General features: G+C 44.7%; 1 protein-coding gene across 10 annotated transcripts in view; it reads right to left on the bottom strand.

The window, feature by feature from the left end:
• fgfr2 (fibroblast growth factor receptor 2) overlaps positions 1 to 878 on the bottom strand; it is a 57,212-nt gene extending 56,334 nt beyond the window's left edge. For 4 of the 10 annotated variants that reach the window (XM_084075297.1, XM_084075303.1, XM_084075302.1 and 1 more), the window contains exon 1: positions 300 to 877. The gene's annotated coding sequence lies outside the window, so the exon portion shown is untranslated. Of the gene's footprint in view, positions 1 to 299 lie in introns of all 10 variants that reach the window. The other 6 variants (XM_084075301.1, XM_084075305.1, XM_084075300.1 and 3 more) reach the window with 3 other exon arrangements.
• Positions 879 to 22,730: the final 21,852 nt, after the last annotated feature.

The raw sequence follows: 22,730 nt of genomic DNA, 5'->3' as shown, positions 1-22,730 counted from the left end.
AACGTTATAAACTATTCCCACATTTGTCGTGAGACAGCCAAAGTCTGTAATGATATTGATTTTTGGTGTTATTTTTTTGCTATGTTGATGAATTGAATACATAGGACCTCAGTGGAAACAAGTCCACTAGGACTTTTGTTTGTGTAAATCCTTTTAGACCCAAGTCTATGACTGTACTCGTGCTGTTTGCATTTCTGTCTAATAAAGTATTCAATCAATCAATCAGTCTTCATAATAAAGAAGCTGCTTCTTTTTTTTACTTTTTCAACTGATTACTCTTCTGGACAGAAACAACTTACCAGGGAGGACTGGTAAATCTTGCAGATCTCTAGTGTGTTCTCATGCACAGATCAGGGAGGCGATCAGTGCATGGGCCGAAATACAGGGGAGGAATGTCTAGTACAACTCCCGACGGAGCCGATTCTCCACACACTGCAGCAAAAAAATGCTGCTTTTTAAAAAACTCTCTATTCCACAAACCAGCTCAGATCAACTCAGATCAGAGAAACAGAGAAAGTATATTCCAAACCCCCAGTAAGTCCAGTGCATAAAAAAGAAATCCGACTTTGCTTTGCTTTCGTATCCTGCGAAGAAATGACTTGTGGGGAAAAATATAGTCCCCGAAACTTTCCTCCCGATCACCAAGTTTCTTCTAGAGGCAAAAACATGTCAGTGTGTTCTAGTTGTTCCTCCAGCAGCAGCACTGATCTCCACTAAATGGAGGCAGAACGAAGGTAGAAGAGGACAGATGATCTTATACAAAAACATAGAATCCATCAATGTATGGTCCCTTGCGAAAGAGCGTCTTTTCCCCCCCGACAATCCTGGTACTGTTCTGTTCTTCTCAGACGCTTTGTCAGGTTTACTATTTTTTCTTCTCCTTACGTCGGAGCACACACTCCACCACGGCCCCCTCCTCCCTCCATCCAGTGGGTGTCACTCCCCCCTGAAATACGAGCCAGTGTTGCCATGTCCACTTATTATGAGCGACTTTGGGCTTGTTTTTCTAAAAAGTTACTTGAAAATATCTGTAGTTGCGGGTTGCGGCTTTTGAGGTTTTTTTTCTAAAGTGTAGTTGCTTATTTTGAGCATGTTTCCTTATGTTCTTTAAATCAGTGCTTCTCAAACATTTTATTATATATTTGTCCGCAGACCCCCATTTGAAAATATTTTATGCCAGGGACCCCCATACAAGATTTGTGTTGTTAAAATGTTTAAGAAATATTCTTAAACATTTAGTAGATATTGTAGATATGCTAAAATAGCATATCTACAAGCTCACAATGGCGACGTGTTGAGAGCTTGTAGATCGGATATTTTCAAATAGGTTTAAAGGGCTCATGTAGTTGCTTCTTTTGGTCTTGTTTTCATAGACCTGGTTGCTTGTTTCTCTCGCAAAACCTGGCAACACTTAATACGAGCCGCTTCCTGGCCGCAGTGTTTTTTGGCTCTGCGTCTCTCCACCAATCGCATGAGGGAGTCTTAGAGGTCCCATGGTCCAAAAAGGATGGCCGCGTTGTTATTGGGTAGCCGGTTGACAGGCAATCTCTGAAGTGAGAATATATTTTATTATTATTATTATGGTGATCTGCACTGTTGCCTGTTTGTTTTCATACACGAGCTTTTATTTGAAGATAAAAGCTTCCCGAGCTATTATTTGAAGACGTCACTTCTATTGTACACTAAATCCAAACCATTTTCTTTAACTACCACCGCATCAATAACGGAGCCAATCACTGCACGGCCGTCCGTCCGGGCAATGGGATCCAGCCTCCACTAGTTGCCTCAACTTTGCTGACTACAAACTCAGTTCTGAAATCTCTTCAACCCGCAGAAACAACGCCGCTCTGTGGTCAACGTGTAACATCTGTGCAAAGACATGCGTATAACATTGTAACATACAGGCTGCTGAGGCTAATACAGTGGTTCTCAACCTTTTCAGGCGGTGGCCCCCGCAAAATAATCATATTTGAACCCATTTTGTTTGACTTCGTTCCACAGATAAATATTGTGAACATATCAGATCTACAACAAGCTCACAACTTGTGGGCTTGTTGTAGATCTGGTCTTTTTCTTTTCTTGAGGTATTAAAAAGGCCTTAAAAGTCCTTAAATTGTCACTCCACTATCATCTGGGACCCCCCCCCAAACAAAAAAATAATAATAATAATGTGGGGACCGACCCACAGCTAGAGAACCACTGGGCTAATACTATGTAGCTACATGTTCTTATTTCAACAAATATGTCCACATTAAAGATTCACAACAGTCATCGACTACTAGAAAATAAACACCTACAACAAAGGAGAGTTTATGCAGGAGAAATGGAGGGCTCCTATATAACTTGTACCAGTTAACAGCTCGAGCTCTCTCTCCCACATTGGTCCAGCCTCTCGGGGGTTCTGAAAGAAAAGTGAGACAGATGGGAGGGTGGAAGAATCTAATCTCCTTCTAAGTTCTTATTTTGAATCCCCTATTTAATCAGGGAAAGAAAACTTTTCCATTCATTTTGAATAAATGGACTAATAGAGCTCCCTATTCTAAGGCAGAGCGCCCTGCCTTAGAAAAGGGAGCTCTATTAGGCCATCACAGTTTCGCTTGTGAATGGAGAGTTTTATGTCTGTTTTCTGTTCCCTCTTTTTTTCCTTGTCCTCTCCATCTCTGTCAGCCTCAGTAAAGCCATCAGCACAGAAGTGCTGGAGGGTGACAGCTCGGGTAGAAAAAAGAGGGGAGCGAGAGGTAACGAAGGAGAGTTTGACTAACAGGAAAAAAATACCTCCTACCCCTTCTCATTTTCTCTTTCTCCATTCACACATAAGTCCATTTACGAATCCCAATTTATTTTCCGCCGTTCGAGCAGCACAGATTTGAAAGAAACCTTGTCAAATTGAAGCGCACAGCCTTTGACTGAGAATTGGGTGAACTCATTCCCCCCCGTGCAGAGGTATACATCAACCTGTCATTGTCCTTTCTCATCTCCACCTCTCCACAGTCGTCCCATCTTTGTCCTTTCTTTCATTCTGTCTCTAATCCCCCTCCCCATGCTCTCCACCACCAGTCAACATGTTAGAAATGAACCAGGCAATGGTGTGAGAGGAAAATAAAAGTGACGTGCTAATATCCTGTCATCAGCATCTTAAGATGAACATATCGATTCTGTCACTGTTGATAGAAATCACCAGGAGGGCGTCTCACAGAATGGTTTTCACTGAAAACCATGTTTCTTATAAGCTTACTTTTTATGTTGAGCATATAAGCTGCTGTAAATCGGCTGCTCAAATTCAGGCTATATGTCTATTATTATTTTCAATATTTGTTTTATAGCCTGGTGCCAAAGGGGCCAGCTGTTTGACTGGGTCTCTGTCCCTATATCTCTGTCCCCACAAATGTAGACCAACCACAGCTCAGCTCGTGCTGCTAATGAATGTAGCATACAGCTCATGTTCACTTATAGCACATCACTGCAGATATGTAAAAAGATGAAGGAAAGCAATTCTCTCACTAAAGTAAGCCAGAAAACCTTAAGATAAGATGCTGGGGGATGCTCTCACACACACACACACACACACACACACACACACACACACACACACACACACACACACACACACACACACACACACACACACACACACACACACACACACACACACACACACACACACACACACACACACACACACACACAAGGGAATCTGAAAAGTTCTGAAAGGAAGAGTAGGGAGTCCACTGCAGGTATAGGTACGATCTTATTAACATACTGATAATAATAACATAATGATTGGTTAAAAGTTGTATTCATTAAAATAAGTCTCAGATTGCAGCTTTTATAGCTAATTTCTGAAAGCCTTTTCAATTGCACAAGGGAGCCATTCCATTATTATACTCTGTCTTGTTTTTACAATATGTTTTATTGTTTTATTTTGTAATGTACTTGTAATAAAATGTTTGGTATGAAACATTATATTTGCAGTTTGCAATGATTACTATTAGTAGTAGTAGTAGTAGTAGTAGAAGTAGTAGTAGCATTAGTAGTACTGACAGGCTAGTATTATTGTCTGATGTTTGAAGCTTTGGGCATTATATGAGCTAAGCCACTCACCAGTCATTAAGCCTGCCTCCTGCTGATATGCTAATCTGAGATGCTATTGGAGTGAGCTAATCAACACTGGCCTTTGGTTCTCTTTGTCTGGGACTGGCTAATTGGTTCACATTAAACCCTCCTGTCTGTCCCCACTTGTTGAGCCTCACCACTTTAAACTGGTTGGGATAGCATTTCATCTGATGTTCAGTGATTTATACCAGCTCTTCCCTTCCACTGGAATTTAGTAGTTGGTTGTGGTGTAAAAAGTTCAGGGTCATATCCCAAGTTTGGGACATGACCCTTAGGAGTCCCTGCACACAGCTAACACAGTACATCTGTTATAATCCCAACAGTGTATTAGTGATAACATAAAGCCAGATTTATGCTTTGTCGTACGACAGTGTCACACAGTAATAGCAGATCTACAAGCTTACAACACATTGAATCCAAAAAGCACTATGAGCTTGTAGATGCAGGCAAGCAACATCGTTGTACGATTATGTATACATTGGGCTTAAGGAGTGGTTGCCGTGTAAAAGCCACTATTGGAGACAGTCAATCAGCCAGTATACAGTGTTTTTTTTTGTTATTTCTTTTTACTGTGGTGGCACATAGACAATCCACTCCCTCACAGTGAGCTGGGCCAGAGCGGCAAAGCTCCTCCCTTTGTCTCAGTGAAAGCTGTGGAGTTCCAAAAGAGATATTCCCTGTCAAAAGAGTATCCCTGAGTAACAAAACAGTCTTGTTCTCTCTAGTCTAGTCTATGGGATCTCATCTTTCTTCTTCGAGGGTGGTGTGGTTAATAGTGAATGGCAGTGATGTGTTATTATATAGAAATCCCTGAGAAACCTCCTTTTTCTCTCTTGATGTATATTTGACAATATAATTATAACATCAAAACAAAAGTAAGGTGACTCATATCCTACATCAAATCTGAAACGTGTGTGTGTGTGTGTGTGTGTGTGTGTGTGTGTGTGTGTGTGTGTGTGTGTGTGTGTGTGTGTGTGTGTGTGTGTGTGTGTGTGTGTGCGTGCGTGCGTGCGTGCGTGCGTGCGTGCGTGCGTGCGTGCGTGCGTGCGTGCGTGCGTGCGTGCGTGCGCGCGCGCGTTCTTCTATGCGTTCTTCCATGCGTTCTTCTGTGCGTGCGTGCGTGAGTGCGTGCATGCATGTGTAAGGTAAAAGTGTGGGGGAACATGGAGAGAGGAATAAGAATTAGATGCATGCCTCAGGGTTTAATTTGAACCATAAATAGCTACTCTACAACTCTGTGATGCCCCCCCCCCTCCAAAAAAAAAAGGTTAGAGGAAGGTGTGTAGCCAGATGTTCTTTCAGGGACGACGACATACATGCTGTGTTGTGCATATGAGACGTGAAGGAAAAATCACTGGCCAACTGTCAGATTATTCTGAAGAAAACGGAGGGCCTCTGATTTTCATCCTGTAGTATAGAGAATGCATTTCACAAGGTCGCACTGACAAAAGCAGAAGCTGCAATGGACTTTCTTTTTTTTTTGTCAGACATTAAGGCTAAAAGGATAACACAAAAAAGTCCCGGGGACTTGTTTCCATTGTGGTCCTGTGTATTCAATTCATCAACATAGCATAAGAAATTAACACAATAACACATGTCATCAACAAATGCAAACACTGTAGAAAGGAGGGGAAAAACGGCGTCAGTGAATGACACCTCCTTTTGATGGGAATTTAATTTACATTCACCTCCCCTTGTTCCACCCGATAGTGTTTTTTCAAGCCAAATTTGAAAGAAACCAGTGTGATACACATCCTTTAATGAGTTGTGTCAGGGCATATTCCACATTTTGGTGGCAGAGTGGTAGAATTGTCCCATGTTTGTTCTAAATTTGGGTGGTACCAGATCATGGTTGCTCCCTCAGCTACTGTACATCTAAAATAATCATTTCAAATAATTTGCAGTACAAATCGACCATTAAATAGGCAAAATGCATTATATGCAATACATTATCACATTTGGATTGATAAAACAGGTAGATATGACATATATTAGAAAAAATATATAATTAGATTGTTATACAACATAAAACATATATATAGTGTACAGGGAGATGCAAAAGGTTATAGCATTCTAGTTACCCCAGAAATGGCATCTGCTGACGTGAGCCATTTAGCCATTTACCCCAATCAATAATAAAGCACTGTCCAGATTAGAGAAGGCACCCTGGTTTGAACTACTGACTGCCGAAGTCTCTAGAACTGCATAGATTTGTGAAGAGGCGAAGAAAGCACCAAAGTATACCCCTTTCATACTTGGTTGCGTGCCATGACGCGCATAAACAATAGCAGATCTACAAGCTCACAACGCGCCGCTTTGCGACTTGTTGTGAGCTTGTAGATCTGCTATTTTCAGGGCGACAGACCGCGCCAACAAGTATAACTCAGGCTTAACTTCTCAGTGTCACTAATATGCCTTAATAACCCCCTTCCCGACAGTCAAGCCTTTGCTGACCTCTCCTCCCCCTCAGCAGGTAACAGTGAGCAGGGATAGAAGGAGAGGATAGGAGGAGGGGGGTGTCAACCACCCAGATTCCACACGTGTTTCCACCCCAGTGCTGCAGAGTGTTTGGAATAGCTGGGATGCCTCGTAGCCTACAGGTTGAACTTGCACTGGGAACTGCAAGAGAGGGAGATATTGGATTTTTCCATGGGTTTGACTGGGAGTTTGATTTCATTTTCCTTTTGTCCACCCCAGCGGGAATCCGCAGTGTTTCAGCGGTAGCAAAAACAAACACAGGGAATACGCCAGTGTGACGGCTGGTCAAAAAGTCTGCTTTCCCTCCCCCCTGCCTGGCACCATCATCCCCAATAAAAATTACACAGGACTTTTTCCAGGGAGAGACAGAGTTGATGAGTGAAATTGATGCCTTTATGTCTCTGTGTAAAATAAAGAATGAACAGAGCTTTTTACACAGTATTTTCCTGGCATCTCAACAGGGACAGTAGTGATCTCTCTCTCTCTCTCTCTCTCTCTCTCTCTCTCTCTCTCTCTCTCTCTCTCTCTCTCTCTCTCTCTCTCTCTCTCTCTCTCTCTCTCTCTCTCTCTCTCTCTCTCTCTCTCTCTCTCTCTCTCTCTCTCTCTCTCTCTCTCTCTCTCCCTTTCTATCTCTTTAATTCTTTTGATTTTCCACCCTTATACAATGTGCATGAAAATTGTACTAACACGCACGCACGCACGCACGCACGCACGCACGCACGCACGCACACACACACACACACACACACACACACACACACACACACACACACACACACACACACACACACACACACACACACACACACACACACACACACACACACACACACACACACACACACACACACTCACACACACACACACTCCCTTACAAATGATGCACAGTTCATTAGGTTCCAAGAACAGGTCACTTCACTCATTCAGAGTATGATGACTCATACATTGCAAGTCAGAACGTCAGCCTGTGACCGTGTTAAAGTGTGGCATTCTGTTTAACAAACTGGCAGCCCTTTCAAGAGTTAACTGTGACGGCTCAATCTTCCCTGTTTGTTCTTAAATAAACTCTGCACGTCACAGTTATGATTTGTAAGGCTTACATCATTGTCTCATTAGCAAACACTGACTCTGGGCTCCATGCTATTAGCAGTAGTACTGAGAGTGTCCAGGTCCTGTTACACATTACTGCTGACTGTAGCAGTCCCTGCACTTGTTCAGTCTGGGAATGCAGGATGCAGGGTTAAACATTACTTATTATAGCCCCAAACTCTTCCCTCACCCCAATAGCAGACTCAAAACATGTGATATTCGTCATATACTGCATATACTGGCTAGTGGTTAGCACTGTTGCCTCACAGGAAAAAGGCCCATGGCTCAAATCTGACAGGGGCCTTTCTGAGTGGAGTTTGCATGTTCTCCCTCTGTGTTGATGTGCATGTTCTCATTGTGCTCTCTGCTCTGGGTTTCTCCCACACCAAAAGACTTGCATGATAGGGACATAACTGCCAGTGTTGTTAAAGATGGAACTGGTCACTGCAGTGGACACTGCTCAGTGGCTGCCTACTGCTAATAGTTAGAAAAATTAAAATGTAGATACATTTCCCTAAGGGAATCAATCAAGTACTTACTGCTCTTACCAACAGAACTGACAGCTGAAGCTATTTTAAAAGACAGAAATATATTTGTAGGTAAGAATCAGAACGTACACCCAAAAAAGGTGCAGGTTGATGGTCAGATCAATAGGGTACACAAATGAAGACGGCACACTTGATCTCTTCCCATCTTTGAACACCAGCCCAAGGATGAACTTGGTTTCCACGCGATGGGTTCAGCTAGACTTCCCTCTGCCTTTTGTAAAGCAGCTGGTCCCTATTGTGGGTCTGAAAATGAGGTGCAGTTGGAAGCTGCGCACAATCTGTTTTCATGACTGATCTTTACAAAATATTTGTTTTTCTGCACTCAGCAATAAAATCTGGACTACAGCAGTACAGCAGGGACTACCATTGGGCTCACCTCACAGAGCGCCTGCATACATTCCTGGCATACACACAGCGTTCATTGTGTTTACAAAGTGGGGGAGGCCCAGCGGATAAATCACAAGGTCAGTGAATGGGCCGTCTGACCTCTGACCCCAAGGCCAAGGCAAGACTCTGCTCTATGTTCTGATGTCATCAGCAAGTCATTAACGTCAGGGTCCTCAACACCTCTACCCCAACCCACCCTGAACCCTCTCTATTGAGGCCTCATTGGGCGAGCCCCCTTGGCCGCAGTGCCTAAATCACTCCATGGGCCAACAGTTAATAGACTTGACCTTGGCATGCTTTTTTTTCCATCCCCAACTCCCACAATTAACTATATTTATTGTTTCTGTGTGTCCTAACTCACTGCGCAGTAAAATCCTTAGTGTTAATTTAACTCAGAGAGTGTGCAAATCATTTGGACACCCTTGGAGTTACAAATGGATAAAGTAAAACGGAGGATTTTACTGCGTATTTATTGTTTCTGTGCGTCCCAACTCACTGCTCTGTCAATTGGCAGGAGAACAAGAAACACAAGAAACAAACTCCTCCAAAACTTTGCTATGTCTACTAAACTAGATTTTAGATCTTTAAAGTCATAGTTATGAGTCAAATTCCCTTTTGTACCATCTACGACATACAACCGTTAACTTTAAGCTGCACCACTGTCTCAGACTTTACACAGTACACCCCTTGGAAAAGGAATAATATACATTGGTCATTGTAGCAAATGGGTGGGTTTTCCAGAGGGCCATACTGACTCCGATAAAGTGAGAAAAGGGCTGAAACACAGTGCTGAATTATATTAAAACTACACGAATTTGACCTTTTTCCTTCTTTCTCTTTCTTTCTTTTTTTCAAAACAGCTGTATGTGTCACTCTGGTGTACTCTGAAGTTACAATGAAAAGATTCCTTACATAAAACAATCCATCTCAATGCATTATTAACTTTTAAATTGGCCTAAAATATCTTGCCACTTGTCTTATATGCACTGCTTCACAGGTCACTGGTGAGGTTGAGACATATTAAATATGGACTCATGGCAGACTGTTTAACAATAAACATTTGACATTAATCATACAGTACAGTATGTACAGTTACCTGCATCAGTGGAATGCAGGTATGGACTGAAATTGTAAATATTACTTGCCAATATCTGGAATTTAGTTCAATAAATGTTCCTCAAAATCTGCTGCCTTTTATAATTTATGTTTTTTTGGGGGGTTGTTTTGTTTTACTTTGAGGAAGTAAAGATGGTCTAGGGGCCCGGGACTGGCCCCTGGGCCGTATGTTGCCCATGTGTGTGGCACTAATGAAGGATATAGGCACGCATGGTGCATGATGGGTATTTGCTTGTTACACAGTTAGATACAGTGTCAATTTAACTATGGGAGAGTAAAAATGGACCCTGGATCCGTACGGGTCCATTTTTACACTCTGAGAGTTAAACGATCGTTCCGATTTTCACAGTGTAGATGTTTAACTAGGAGATGTTTGGATAAGTGTGAACAATGCTCCATGGAGAAGCATGGTTGCCCCTCTGTGTGACTGACACCGTGTTACAAATGAGACTGCGGCATTGAGGCAAAGCATATGTTTTCTTAAGGGACGATGAGGTGAGCCTGGGTTAACCATTTTGACCGTGAACGCGAATTTGAAGCCTAATTTGAGCTGAGCTGTCTCCAGAGAAGCAACCTACTCACCAGGGCCCTGACCCTTGACCCTTCTAGCTGCTTCTGCACTACATCGAGAGAAAAATAAAGAGAGAGCAAAATAAAGAGAGAGAAATTCCCCTCACTGGTGCTAAACTGTAGCATCTCTCACACAAGATAGTAATAACCTCCCCTCCCCAGTGACTTTGCCACAGCTCTGCAAATACAAGTCCAAAATGTTCATCGGACTGCCTCTATGTTTATTTTGATTTCTGGGCAGGTGTGGGTATGCTGTTTGCCATACAGTGTATATGGCCTCCAGCCTCGACTCTGCTCAGTACGAGAGTGTCTGTTTAGCGGGTTGGCTGGCACAAGGCTTCAGGTCACAGCATGCATGCCTGCAGAGCACAAACTGACAGATTTAAATTGTTGTCTACCACAGCGTTCCACATTTGCAATTCCCGATTACTCCGTTGCGCAACATCTCATGAACAGCCCATCTGTCAATATGTAATATTTTCTATCTCCCCCATTGCAGAATGGCAGCACTGCCCACACCCATGGCAGAGAAACCCTGAGAGGCAGAATAAAAACTCCTACTAGGCCCATAAAACAACCAGTGTGAAGTCAAGTACTTATTGGGGCACCTGGATAGGATAGTGAACCGAATGCACCCCTAGACAAAAGAGCTATTGACTAATTCATTTATGTGAACGATTATGCCTTGCACTAACCCTGGACACAAGCCGGGAAAGACTTTATGATCCTTTCTCCGTGTAAACAGACATGAAAGTCTGAACATGCAATGGCTTAGGTACACTTCAGTCATCCCTGTTGAAAAACTGCACTGTGAAAATAAATGAATCAAGCTAAAGCTCCACACTGCCTCTCTCAGTGGTTAATAATCTGGGGGGCCCGTTAGCATATATTCCATCAATCATGGTCAAATCACTGGTGGAAATGTGGAACAAGGCCAATACACAGATTTTTCCGGCTGCAAAAAACGGATTCCTTGAGAATCTTGGGATTGTAATCGTGTGGTCGTAGTGTGGTTAGAGCAATAGAGACAGAGAACAATCCCACACTTGCACAACACCTAATACACATCCACCTTTACACAGTTACACTGATTAGTAGAAGAAAGAATAGAAAATAGAAAATGTGTTAAGAAAACAAACTTGGAGTATGTTTTCAGTGCAATGATTATGCAGCCCATGTCACCAAAACAAAAGCTTAAAAAGAAATCTGAACGTTGAATGTAAACAGCAAGTCGTAATGGAAAACATGCACTCTCATAACAGGAAGACTTGGATTTCTACATGAGAATCCTTAAGTAAGGGATCATTAACTATCATCCCATTGTTTTCTGTAATTAAATGATGGGTAGAACTGCGCTGTGGGAAAACCTCAGCGTTTATGACTCAACCAGTGAAACAGTGAAAGTCAAGGAGGCACACCTTGTAAACGAATCCATGAGAACCGTCATGTTTCACATTCAAGGCCCCTCCCATCTCCCAGTGGTTGCAGGAGATAGTCTCTCCCCTCCTCTCTGCAGTCATCCTCCGACCCCTCCCCCCTTTGCCCCAGGGTCCTGCCTCTCTCTCTCTCTCTCTCTCTCTCTCTCTCTCTCTCTCTCTCTCTCTCTCTCTCTCTCTCTCTCTCTCTCTCTCTCTCTCTCTCTCTCTCTCTCTCTCTCTCTCTCTCTCTCTCTCCTCTCTCTCTCTCCTCTCTCTCTCTCTCTCTCTCTCTCTCTCTGCCAGTCCCACCCATTGTGACCTGTCACTCCTCGGCTGTGTCACGGTAATTCGCGGTGACAACAAGCAACTGGCCACGCTACGCACTGGCCATGATCCTTCACACACTGAACAGAGAGAGAGAGAGAGAGGGAATGAGGGAAAGGAGGGGTTGGTAAGAGACAGGGGGTATTCAGGAGGGAATAGAAAGAAAAGGAGAGAGGGCAGAGGGGAGAAAGAGTAGAGGTAAAGGCCGCCAGGGGAGGGAAGGCTATTGTTATGTATATAAACCCTGTATGTGTCTTTCTCGTAATGTAGACAGGCGCTATAGTTGAATGTTTACTTCCATTTAGTGACTACTTGTCGTATCGCTGCCTTGGCACGGCTCGTGATTAATATTTGTGATATAATGCTGTGAATACTTTGCAAAGCTACAATGGGCTTGAGAATCAATATGGGCCCCCGTCAGAGTGGTGAGAGGTTGAAGAATTGGCGAGTCAGCGACCTCTGACCCTGTCAGAGTATAGAATACGGAGCGTGGGGGAGTGGGGTGGGGGTGAGGTGGGTGGGTAGGGGGACAGTTTAAGTTTCACACCCCTGTCTCAAATGGAAGCTCTCCCTGCTTGTTTTCATAAGAGTGCGAAACGCTTTTTCCATCTCTGTGAGAGGGAAAGTATAAAAAGTTTTGCAAGCAGGAGGGGTAAAAAAAAAAGAAGAGAATCAACGGAAAGAATATGCAGATGCGGGTGAAAAAAGAAGGAGAACACAGGGAGAAAAAAAGCGAGAGAGAGAGAGAGAGACACTTATAGAGACAGACCCATGACCCGAGAATCAACTGAAAAAGACGTGGAGGCCATAAATCAAAGATGGTGTGAAAACATGGCACTTGTTTTGTCTTCTAACCCAAGAACCATTTTGTCCCCTAACAGCGCGCTGATGCTTCTCAGCTAATGGAACTGATCTGTTGTTTGCCTAACATCAGTCAGGAGAACACAATCAATAAAACTGTAAACATTAACCTGGCTGGCAAGAGCTGAAGGGTGGGAAACTCTTTCGGGGAAAAAGAAGGAATTCAGTCATGCGCGGCATGACAAGAGGGTACGTTTCATCGACCGTGTAGTGCAAACCAAATTCCCTAGAAGAGCAAACAATATAGCAGAGAAAGTTCTTCATCTTTAACAGGACACCCTCCCACCACCCTATGTTTAAGAGACCAAGTCTTGGAAGTTGAAATGAAATATTTCAACCAACTTAAACCCTACACTTCGTTGACTGGACCTCCTAGGGGTCTTTACTAGGCCCCCTCCTTGTTTTCCCTCTACACCAAATCTCCTCACCGAAAATAGCCTCAACATTCATCTCCAACCCTCAAGTAAAAACAAGAATTCCTACATTTGAGGTGCCTTTGGTGACTCAGTGGAGATCTTTCATGCTTACAATTTTGTTGTTGTTGTTTTTGTTTGTGGAGGATGAAACATTATGTGCATCATATGCATGTCATCTGTTCTTCCCAGTACAGTGAAACCCTATCGGACGATCGCAGCCCCCAGAGAGTCTAGACAGGGATGTTGTTTACTTGGCTGTAAAAACAGAGAGCAGCGTGTAAGCAAATTCTCCTGTCCAGAGCGTTCCCATGGTCAGTGTTAGCTGTCAGCGACACACATGATATTGGGTCAGAGGCTGTTTTCCTGTGTGGTTATTGTTCAAGGGTCCATTGGATACTTGTTTTCATCTTGCCTTCAGGGCACTCTCTGTTTAGAGAGGTTATTTCCGTGTGTTTGTACGTCATCGTATGGAGCATGTTGAAAATAGCAGAGTGACGAGCTCACAGAGCTTTCGGATCTGATTGGCCACACCGGTGTAGAACAAAGTATACATTACTAGGCATATTTCAGCAGTAGTAGTTGTTGTAGTGTGTGCATTAGCAGTGCGTGCGCGCGTGTGCGTGCGTGCGTGCGTGTGTGTATACACGTGCGCACAATATGCACACAATTACGTACAACAACAAACAGAGTTTTCTCGAAAATAAGGGGGTTGTGTACTTTTGTATTGACAACAGATTAGAATGAAGTAGAGCAGAGTGGAATACATCTACCCGAAGTACAACTGGTCTCACAGTCTGTAGTAAAAGTCAAAAAGCATAAATAACATGCACTGATCAAAGAGATGAAACTCCTCAAGTTCAGGGAACATGATTAAATAAATCATTGATTAAAGTTAGAGAGAGAGAGAGAGAGAGAGAGAGAGAGAGAGAGAGAGAGAGAGAGAGAGAGAGAGAGAGAGAGAGACAGACAGAGAGTGGAAAGGGAGAATATGCAGCCTCCATCTGGGCGTCAGGCTGGTTGGCTGGTGGGTCAACGCTCCCCCTGTGGTGTGTGAGTCTGTTGAGGGGTGCTGGGGCCATGTGTCCCCACAGAAGGGGGTACAGGGGTCCTGGTGGGCCTTGTAGCCCGTGACCGTGATGGCTGGTCCCCCTGACCCAGAGCACCAACCCCTCACCCCGCGGCGAGATGCATGCATGTGGACACGACATTATGCACAATGCCAGGTCAACAGCCACTTGCTCAGTCGCGTTTAACACCCTGCTTGCTTTCATATGCAGCTACAATGTTATGAAAAGCAAACGTCCAAAGGTTATGTAACTATAGGGAGAGGGCCGTTATTATTAGAGAATACACCGTTAGTGCAGCATGGCTGCGTGGCTCGCCAAAAAAAAAAGAAAGTGATTGTCCTTCGAAAGTCCTCCCATTTCATTCCCAGATCTTTCTTTTTAAATTTACAGTCAACACATTTTTACCATTGCCTCTGCGGTCTTTAAACTCCCACTGTCCAATGTACGAGTGAAGAACAGAGTTCTTTTTTTTGGGGGGGGGGGGGGGGGGGGTATGTGGGGTTCAAATGCTTTTATGAACAGAGGCAGCAGTGGGAGAGCAAACACTTCTCTTCTCTATCCACCCCACCACCGGCAGCTCCACACTTCAAACAGAGCTGGCCCCCTAATCGCCGTCCATGGAGCCGGATGGAACGAGGATGGAACCCCAGCCTTGTCTTCCCTCTGACGATCACCGGTACTCCCACAAAAGAAACCTAGAACCCCCGCCCCCCCATCCCTTACACACACACACACACACACACACACACACACACACACACACACACACACACACACACACACACACACACACACACACACACACACACACACACACACACACACACACACACACACACACACACACACGTAGCAAACTAAAACCACCTTCGCATTATCACGCCACACTTCAAAGACTACTACATGAGGCGATGCTGCCCAGTGTTAATGGACCCAGAAGGGTCCATTTGAACACTCTCGAGAGTTAAATGAACACTCGGGACTTTACAGCGTGTGAGGATGAGGAAAGATGCTGCAGCTGCAGTTCATGAAGGAGACGTCATGCTGCCCCTCTTCTAACAGGACCCTCTGCCTTCCAACAGAAACACAACAGGGTCCCTGCACAGTAAATCACAGCTGTCATCCATGTGGAAAATGACCCCAGCTCATACAGTGGAACCAGTCAGTGGACCTCCAGGAGACGAGACACATTACTGAACGTCCAGGGAAGTGCTCTTTGAGACACGCATACGGGTATTTGGGTGCGTGGCCAAAATCCGCCATTGTCTTGGAGGTGCAAACGACACAGGTATCAGCATTGCGTTTGTGGGACGGAGTGTTAAATATAGATAACTTTTGCTGTTCTAGTGCAAGACTATGGTTACATATAGTAGTGTAGGGACCAGCAACAACCATGCACCATCTTATGACAAATGAAGATGGGGCATCCAAATATCCAGCCAAGTCCACACCAAGAAGCACCTTTACTTGCACCTCAAACATCCTCCTCTATTTGCACACACTAGAGCATTCCTCTATTTGCACACAGCTAAAATAATTACATGGAGTCATTGAATTGAACTGACATCTTCATTGAGAATGTTAATGTTCTAATTATGTAAACTATTCAAAACAAATTACAATACAATAACAGCAGTTACAATAACAAGCACATTTATAATATGATCAAATACATACACATACATTTAGTAAAATACAAAAACCAAACAACCAAAATATGGAACTTGCTGCAACTCGACTAAATGATGGTTGTAAAATGGATGTTTGGTCTCTCTTTTACTTTTCTTTTTTGGGTCTCTGGCATCCTGATATGATAAAGGGGCGATTAGTTTGGAAAAAATCTATAACAAGAGAGAGAGAGCGAAGATTAAGGAGCTGCTGAGTTCTGCAAATACATCTCCAGGGAGAAGACAAAGATTGTTTAAATATAATCTGAACACCTTTGATCTGAAAGACGGGACTCAATTCTTCCAAGAGTCAACAAACCCCTTCTACACTCATCAGTCTGACTCACGTTGACATCACCCTATATAACCACCATACACCTATACATGAGATATGAGGGAGGTATGCGTGTACACAGGTGCAGGCATGTAGGCTACGATATGCAAGCACACCTACTGTACACAGTTAAATCCTCATTGTTGATTTTACTCGTAGAGGGGCCACTTTTACATTCTCAGTTAATCACCTTAAACCCCTTAAAACCTAAAATCCCTATTTTGGGCATGTAATTACTTTTTCGTTATTCATAGCATGACGAGGTATAGGGCTGAAGCGGTGGTAACTAACTCTTTTTCATCTACAGAGCTGATCAGATTGGACTATTAAGGTGATTAAGGTGAGTGAGATGATCAAAAAGATGATCAAAAACAACCATTATTGTTTTAATGTGCAATAAAAAAGTGTCATGATTCATATTAAATGATTGACTTATCCTGTTTTATTATAAAACTATGGATTTATTCTATGCTTGCATTAATCTAATTAGCAGCCTATAACAAGACGACGTAAAAGAAATGTTGGTTTTCACTGTCTGGCACGCACTGGGTGATCACACCAGCCTTGAAGAACGACTAAGTGATCATGAGCCAGAAAAGTTTGCCGACCCCTGGGTTAAATGAACACTGAGGACTTTACAGTGTAATTGAGTTTGGAGAGTGTAAGTGCGGGTGTGTGTGGGCCCATCTGTCCCCCAGTATCCGGGTGCAGTATTTGGGAGTCGTGGGGCGCTGCCTTTTTGCACAGTGAAAGTGAAATAGACCAGCGGCTGCATGGGCTAAAGGAGCCGCGCGCACACGGGGCTCCATGGATAATCTGCTAATGTATTCCAGAGGTCAGGGGGGTTTCGCACCAAATCAATGGAGGGATTTACACAGCTTTCCCCAGGAATGTGCTCCATCCGCACTCGGCTGCAGGGAAAACATCCACCTCTGTTTTGCCGGGCCATCCAATTTTCCGCGGCATTTAACCACAAAAAGGGGGGGGGGGGGGGGGGCAGGGGGGAACCAAGCACCCTCGTACTCGTCCCACGTTCTCTCCAACATGTCTGCCACCTGAAAGGTCAGCAACAGCAGCGCTTTCTCTCTCTCTCTGTTGTTGTGCACTGGTGAAGTGCGTCGCCAAACCTGACAGAATGAACACAGGCCTGTGGGCCCCTCTTCTCTCTCTCTCTCTCTCTCTCTCTCTCTCTCTCTGTAGTGTTCTTCATGTCCACTGTGGGTTGTACTACCCCACTGGTATTTGAGAGTTCACTGACACAGGGATAGTTGAGCAGTGATGTAAGACAGGGCGGTACTGCTTAACAAGGGAGGAAAGATGAAAAGAAAAGAAAAAGTACTGTATGTGTGCGATTTTGGAGAAGTTCAAGTGGACATCTGACCCTGGGACCCCGGGGTTGCCAGTTTGAAACCCTGTCCACTTGCATTTGTCTACCCTTATTTAAGTACCCTCCGGCACTTGTCTGGTTAGCTCAGTTGGTATAGCGCTCCCCTTTCAAACGCAAGGTTCTGGGTTCGATCCCTATAGCACCGCTAAATCAGCGTATGAGAAGCACAGCCTGGGTAATTATAGTGCGTATACGTACTGGTAGCTGACAGTAAATGTGGCGCTCCGCCTCAGAAAATCCATCTCCCAGGGGTCAAGTGCATTGTAGCCCATGATCATGCCATAAACAAGGTGTTCCTGCCTGGTTAAATAAGAGTTATATACCACTCTCTCTCTCCAGACTCTGCTGTCTTAACCACCGGTCAATTCATCTCAAGTCAGCTATGGATTTCTGGGCTGAGACGATGGTCTCCTCGACTTGAAATCCTTCACTCCCGTAGCAGGAGAGTTATGAGAGATTAAAAAAGAAGGGGGAATTTCTGTCATAAAAAAATAAAATCTTAGACAACAGAGAGCTATAACCTTTTAACAGAGCACAGGGCTTACTTGTGCGTGCGTGCGTGCATGCTCGTGCACGTGTGTGTGTCTGATAGAGAGAGAGAGACAGAGAGACAGAGAGAGAGAGAGAGAGAGAGAGAGAGAGACAGAGAGAGAGAGAGAGAGAGAAGCAGGTAGAGGGACAGAATTGGAGGAGAGGGAATTAGGGAGAGGGACGGAGGGAGAGACAAAGATAGTTGGTCCAGTGACACGTTGAGATAGGAAAGAGCAAGAGACATGGGGTGTGAGAGAGAGAGAGAGAGAGAGATGGGACCAAAAGGCGAACAGGGAAGATGGCTCATCCTACAGTGTAGCACTAGATTTTTATATGAGATCATGGGAGATATTTCCATAGTCTTATCTGCAGTCAGTGTGTGTGTGTCTCTCTCTGTGTGTGTGTGTGTGTGTGTGTGTGTGTGTGTGTGTGTGTGTGTCTCTCTCTCTGTGTGTGTGTGTGTGTGTGTGTGTGTGTGTGTGTGTGTGTGTGTGTGTGTGTGTGTGTGTGTGTGTGTGTGTGTGTGTGTGTGTGTGTGTGTGTGTGTGTGTGTGTGTGTGTGTGTGTGTGTGTGTGTGTGTGTGTGTGTGTGTGTGTGTGTGTGTGTGTGTGTGCGTGCGTGCGCGCGCGTGTACGCCTGCACACACGTGCATGTGCTTTTTGCAAGTGTGTGAGGTTTCTGTGTGTAGGAATGCATCATGGGTATGCAACTCTCCCCTCTCTCCCTCTGTCTCTGACTGTTGGACCAGGCTGGGCCCGGGTCATAAATAAGCCATCCTCCTAGATGGAGGAGGACGCCCAGACGCTGGGTGTAGGGGGCCCTGGCCTCCACTCCAGACAGCCCAGCCTGGACCAGCCCAGTCCAGACACACACACACACACACACACGCGCGCGCGCGCGCACGCGCACGCGCACACACACACACACACACACACACACACACACACACACACACACACACACACACACACACACACACACACACACACACACACACATAACCTCTGTATGTTTAGTCCTAACTCTAACCCCAACCCGAATCTTTTCCTTATTACGTCTAACTCCCCCAATATGTTTACAAATCAAATTCTACTACACTTGTGGGGACATTTGGCCCTCACAAGTATAGTATAGTAATACAAGTACACGCACACGCACACGCACACACACACACACACACACACACACACACACACACACACACACACACACACACACACACACACACACAGCCAGGACAGCTCACTTTCACTGCCCTTAAACACAAAGTTATAGAGGTTGCAGGTCAGCTCCATATTAAAATGCTCAAATCCATACGCTCCCCAAAGCTCCACCGTCCGCCCAGCCTTCCAAAGAGGAGCAGATGCATGTGGTTATAGCTCTGAGGGAAAATATATTGTGTTATTCTTTCACATATCTGCGTATGGGGCAAAAACACGTTTTGTGTAACTCCCATAGAGAATCGTTGGTGTGATTTGTTGGTTTGGGTAAAAGGGAGAGATTAATATAAATGCGTGATTTAAAGATCCTTGGAGCAATAATGCATCCCAGGCCAGACAGATTAGGACAAAGATTTGTTTCCTAATGCCGTGTGCTGTTATTGTTTCCATAGGAGGCGAGACGTAAGGGAGCGCTTGTTTTCGGCGGAGGCGACGGAGGCGAGCCGTCCGAAGCAGACTTGAGCCACGAGAGGCACCGCCAAGCGAGCTAAAGCGAACGAGTCGCTGTGCCAAACGTTGCGAAGTCTGCTTCAGCCGACTCAGCGCGGCCCGAGTTATGTTCCAATGGGGACAGAATCGAATACCGTGCGTTTGTTTTTCTTCACCTGTGACTAGTACAGATCAATGTTGCCATGTCTGCTTATTATAAGCGACTTTGGGCTTGTTTTTCTGTAAAGTTGCTTGTAAATTATTGGTGGTTGTGGGGTTTTGGGCTTGTTTCCAAAGTGTAGTTGCTTATTTGGGCTTGTTTCCTAATGTTTAAACCAGTTGTTTCTCAAACATTTTCAAGTCAAGGACCCCCTTGACTTGAAAATGTCATGTATTTGTCTGCAGACCCCCACCTGAAAATATTTAATGCCAGGGACCGCCATACAAGATTTGCGTTGTTAAAATGTTTAAAAAATATACCACATTTTTCACATTTTCAGGATTAAAAAAAAAATAGCCGATGTACTGTATATAGGTTTCTCATGTAGCCTATAGCCACTTCTTTTGGTCTTGTTTTTATACACCTGGTTGCTTGTTTCTCTCGCAAAACCTGGCAACACTGGTACAGACCCCATATGTTTTCATTCTGCTTCATATAAAGTATATAGTAGCCTTCTTTCAGTATGATGTAGCTTTCAAGTAGTTAAGCTATCCTTTTCACCATGCAGCTGGGTGTAGCTTGACAAAAGCAATATCACTACATTTTCAGTAGCACAACATCAAGTTAAAAACTGCACAACGGGTGAGTATTGAGTACAGTTTGTCCTTCACATCAAAAAGAGAATTATCCATGGAGATGGAGAATTCGCTTTGCATCCATTTGTAGTTCTATGTTTTATTCATATCACTCAATGTCATAACATGTCCTCTGCCACATTACCAACACACTTGTAGCGTAACTACAAGTAGCTTGCACAGCAACACTGTTTATATTTATATACCATCATCAACTTATATAATACAGGGATTATTACCATGCTATTTTATAACAATAGAATCTAAACCCCGTCAACATGGCCACCCTTGTAAAAAAAAGAACTATTCCCAGTAACTTTCACTCTCTCAGCCTTTTATCTGATCTGTCTGTCTGCAAGTGCTTTCTCTAGTGCTGCATTGCTACATGATCTGTTTACCAATAATGTACTTAGCTGCAGGTTAGCTGGAGATCCACGAGTGAGGGACTCAAACCAAACACACGCACGCACGTGTGCGCGCGCACGCACACACACACACACACACACACACACACACACACACACACACACACACACACACACACACACACACACACACACACACACACACACACACAAACACACACACACACACACACACACACACACAATATAACCTCAAAGCCTCTGTACTGGCACACAGTCTGCAGACACTGCAGCACTGAGGGGTATTAAGGTTAATGTTCACGTTATTGCCTCCCAAGGAAGAAAGTCTGCCCTAGACTCCTGACTGCATCTTACAGAATAACAAACCATACATCACCAAAGGTACTTAACGATAAGACATGCTTACACTATACAGTACACAATATGAAGACGTGAACGCCTCATTGCTGCGCATTCGTAACACACATTCATTTCCATGCAGGCTACTAAATATATGATGTATTATTACACTTATAATGCACACACACATACACACACACCAGCCTCGTACACTTTATTCCAGCCTGCAGCGCAGGCTATTCAGTGCACGGCTCGCTACTTGCCAATGGGGCTTTAACTGAGAGCAGCGCAGGCATTATACTGCAGCTTAAACCTCTGCCTCCATCCAAGTTCAGCCCTCCCTCCTTCCCAACCCCCCACATCCATCCCGTCATGCCACCATCCGGACCGGCACCCCACTCCCCCCACTTGTGTCATCCCTTGCCCCCTCCACCCCACCCTGTTCTCCTCATTGACTTGATCTCTCCATTCATCTGCCAGCGTATTTCCTGTGTGCAGAAGGGGGGTGGTCAGTGGTTTGATAAACCCATGAAGCCCCCCTCCCATCCCCGTGTTAACCCATGAAGGCCTCTGATGGCCCCTGTCATCGGTTCCCACAGCCGGCCTGTCTGTCAGCCCCGACTGACTGACAACAGTGTCACCCCCTGCCTGACCCATGCAGCAGCCATGCAACACGCCCACTCCCTGTAGCGCTCCCCCTCACACACACAAAACCCCATACATGAATAATAACCCCCCCCCCCCCTTCTTCCCGCCCTACTTATCTGTCATACAGCACACTGAATATGACTGACAAAACAGACCTCACACTCCACCTGACAGCCCATGAGATCTAGTGGATGAGAGGCGAGCAGAGAGAGGTGGAGAAAGCACGCGACTCCAGCGTCTCTCTGTCCTGTTGGACTTGGGTGAAAAAGACGAATGCGGGCACTGGGCAGGCATGGTAAATCTGTCCACAGATGACGGTGAACATGGTGTGTGAACAGGGTGAAGCTGATGCCACCCACCCTCTCTCCCTGGCACAGTGTCACAGATGCTGGACCTGGCTGGCTGGCTGGCAGGGCCTGAGAGCTCTGCATTGTGGAGCAGCCTGCACTTTGGGTAACAATCTGGGTATGAATAATTCTTCCACACATCAATGTTAGCTCTTTTTGACCTCCCAGTTTTCCCACCTGATTATGGTTTTGATACCAGCAAACCTGCTGTTACAAGCAACCACAAACACGTCTACATGTTAGCCCTCCATACCTCTCA

This window comes from Gymnoscopelus microlampas (genome assembly GCF_963454915.1).
Source record: "Gymnoscopelus microlampas genome assembly, chromosome: 13".
Lineage (NCBI taxonomy): Eukaryota > Metazoa > Chordata > Actinopteri > Myctophiformes > Myctophidae > Gymnoscopelus > Gymnoscopelus microlampas.
Note: the sequence above shows the minus strand (reverse complement) of the source record. Positions and strands in the feature narration are given on the sequence as shown.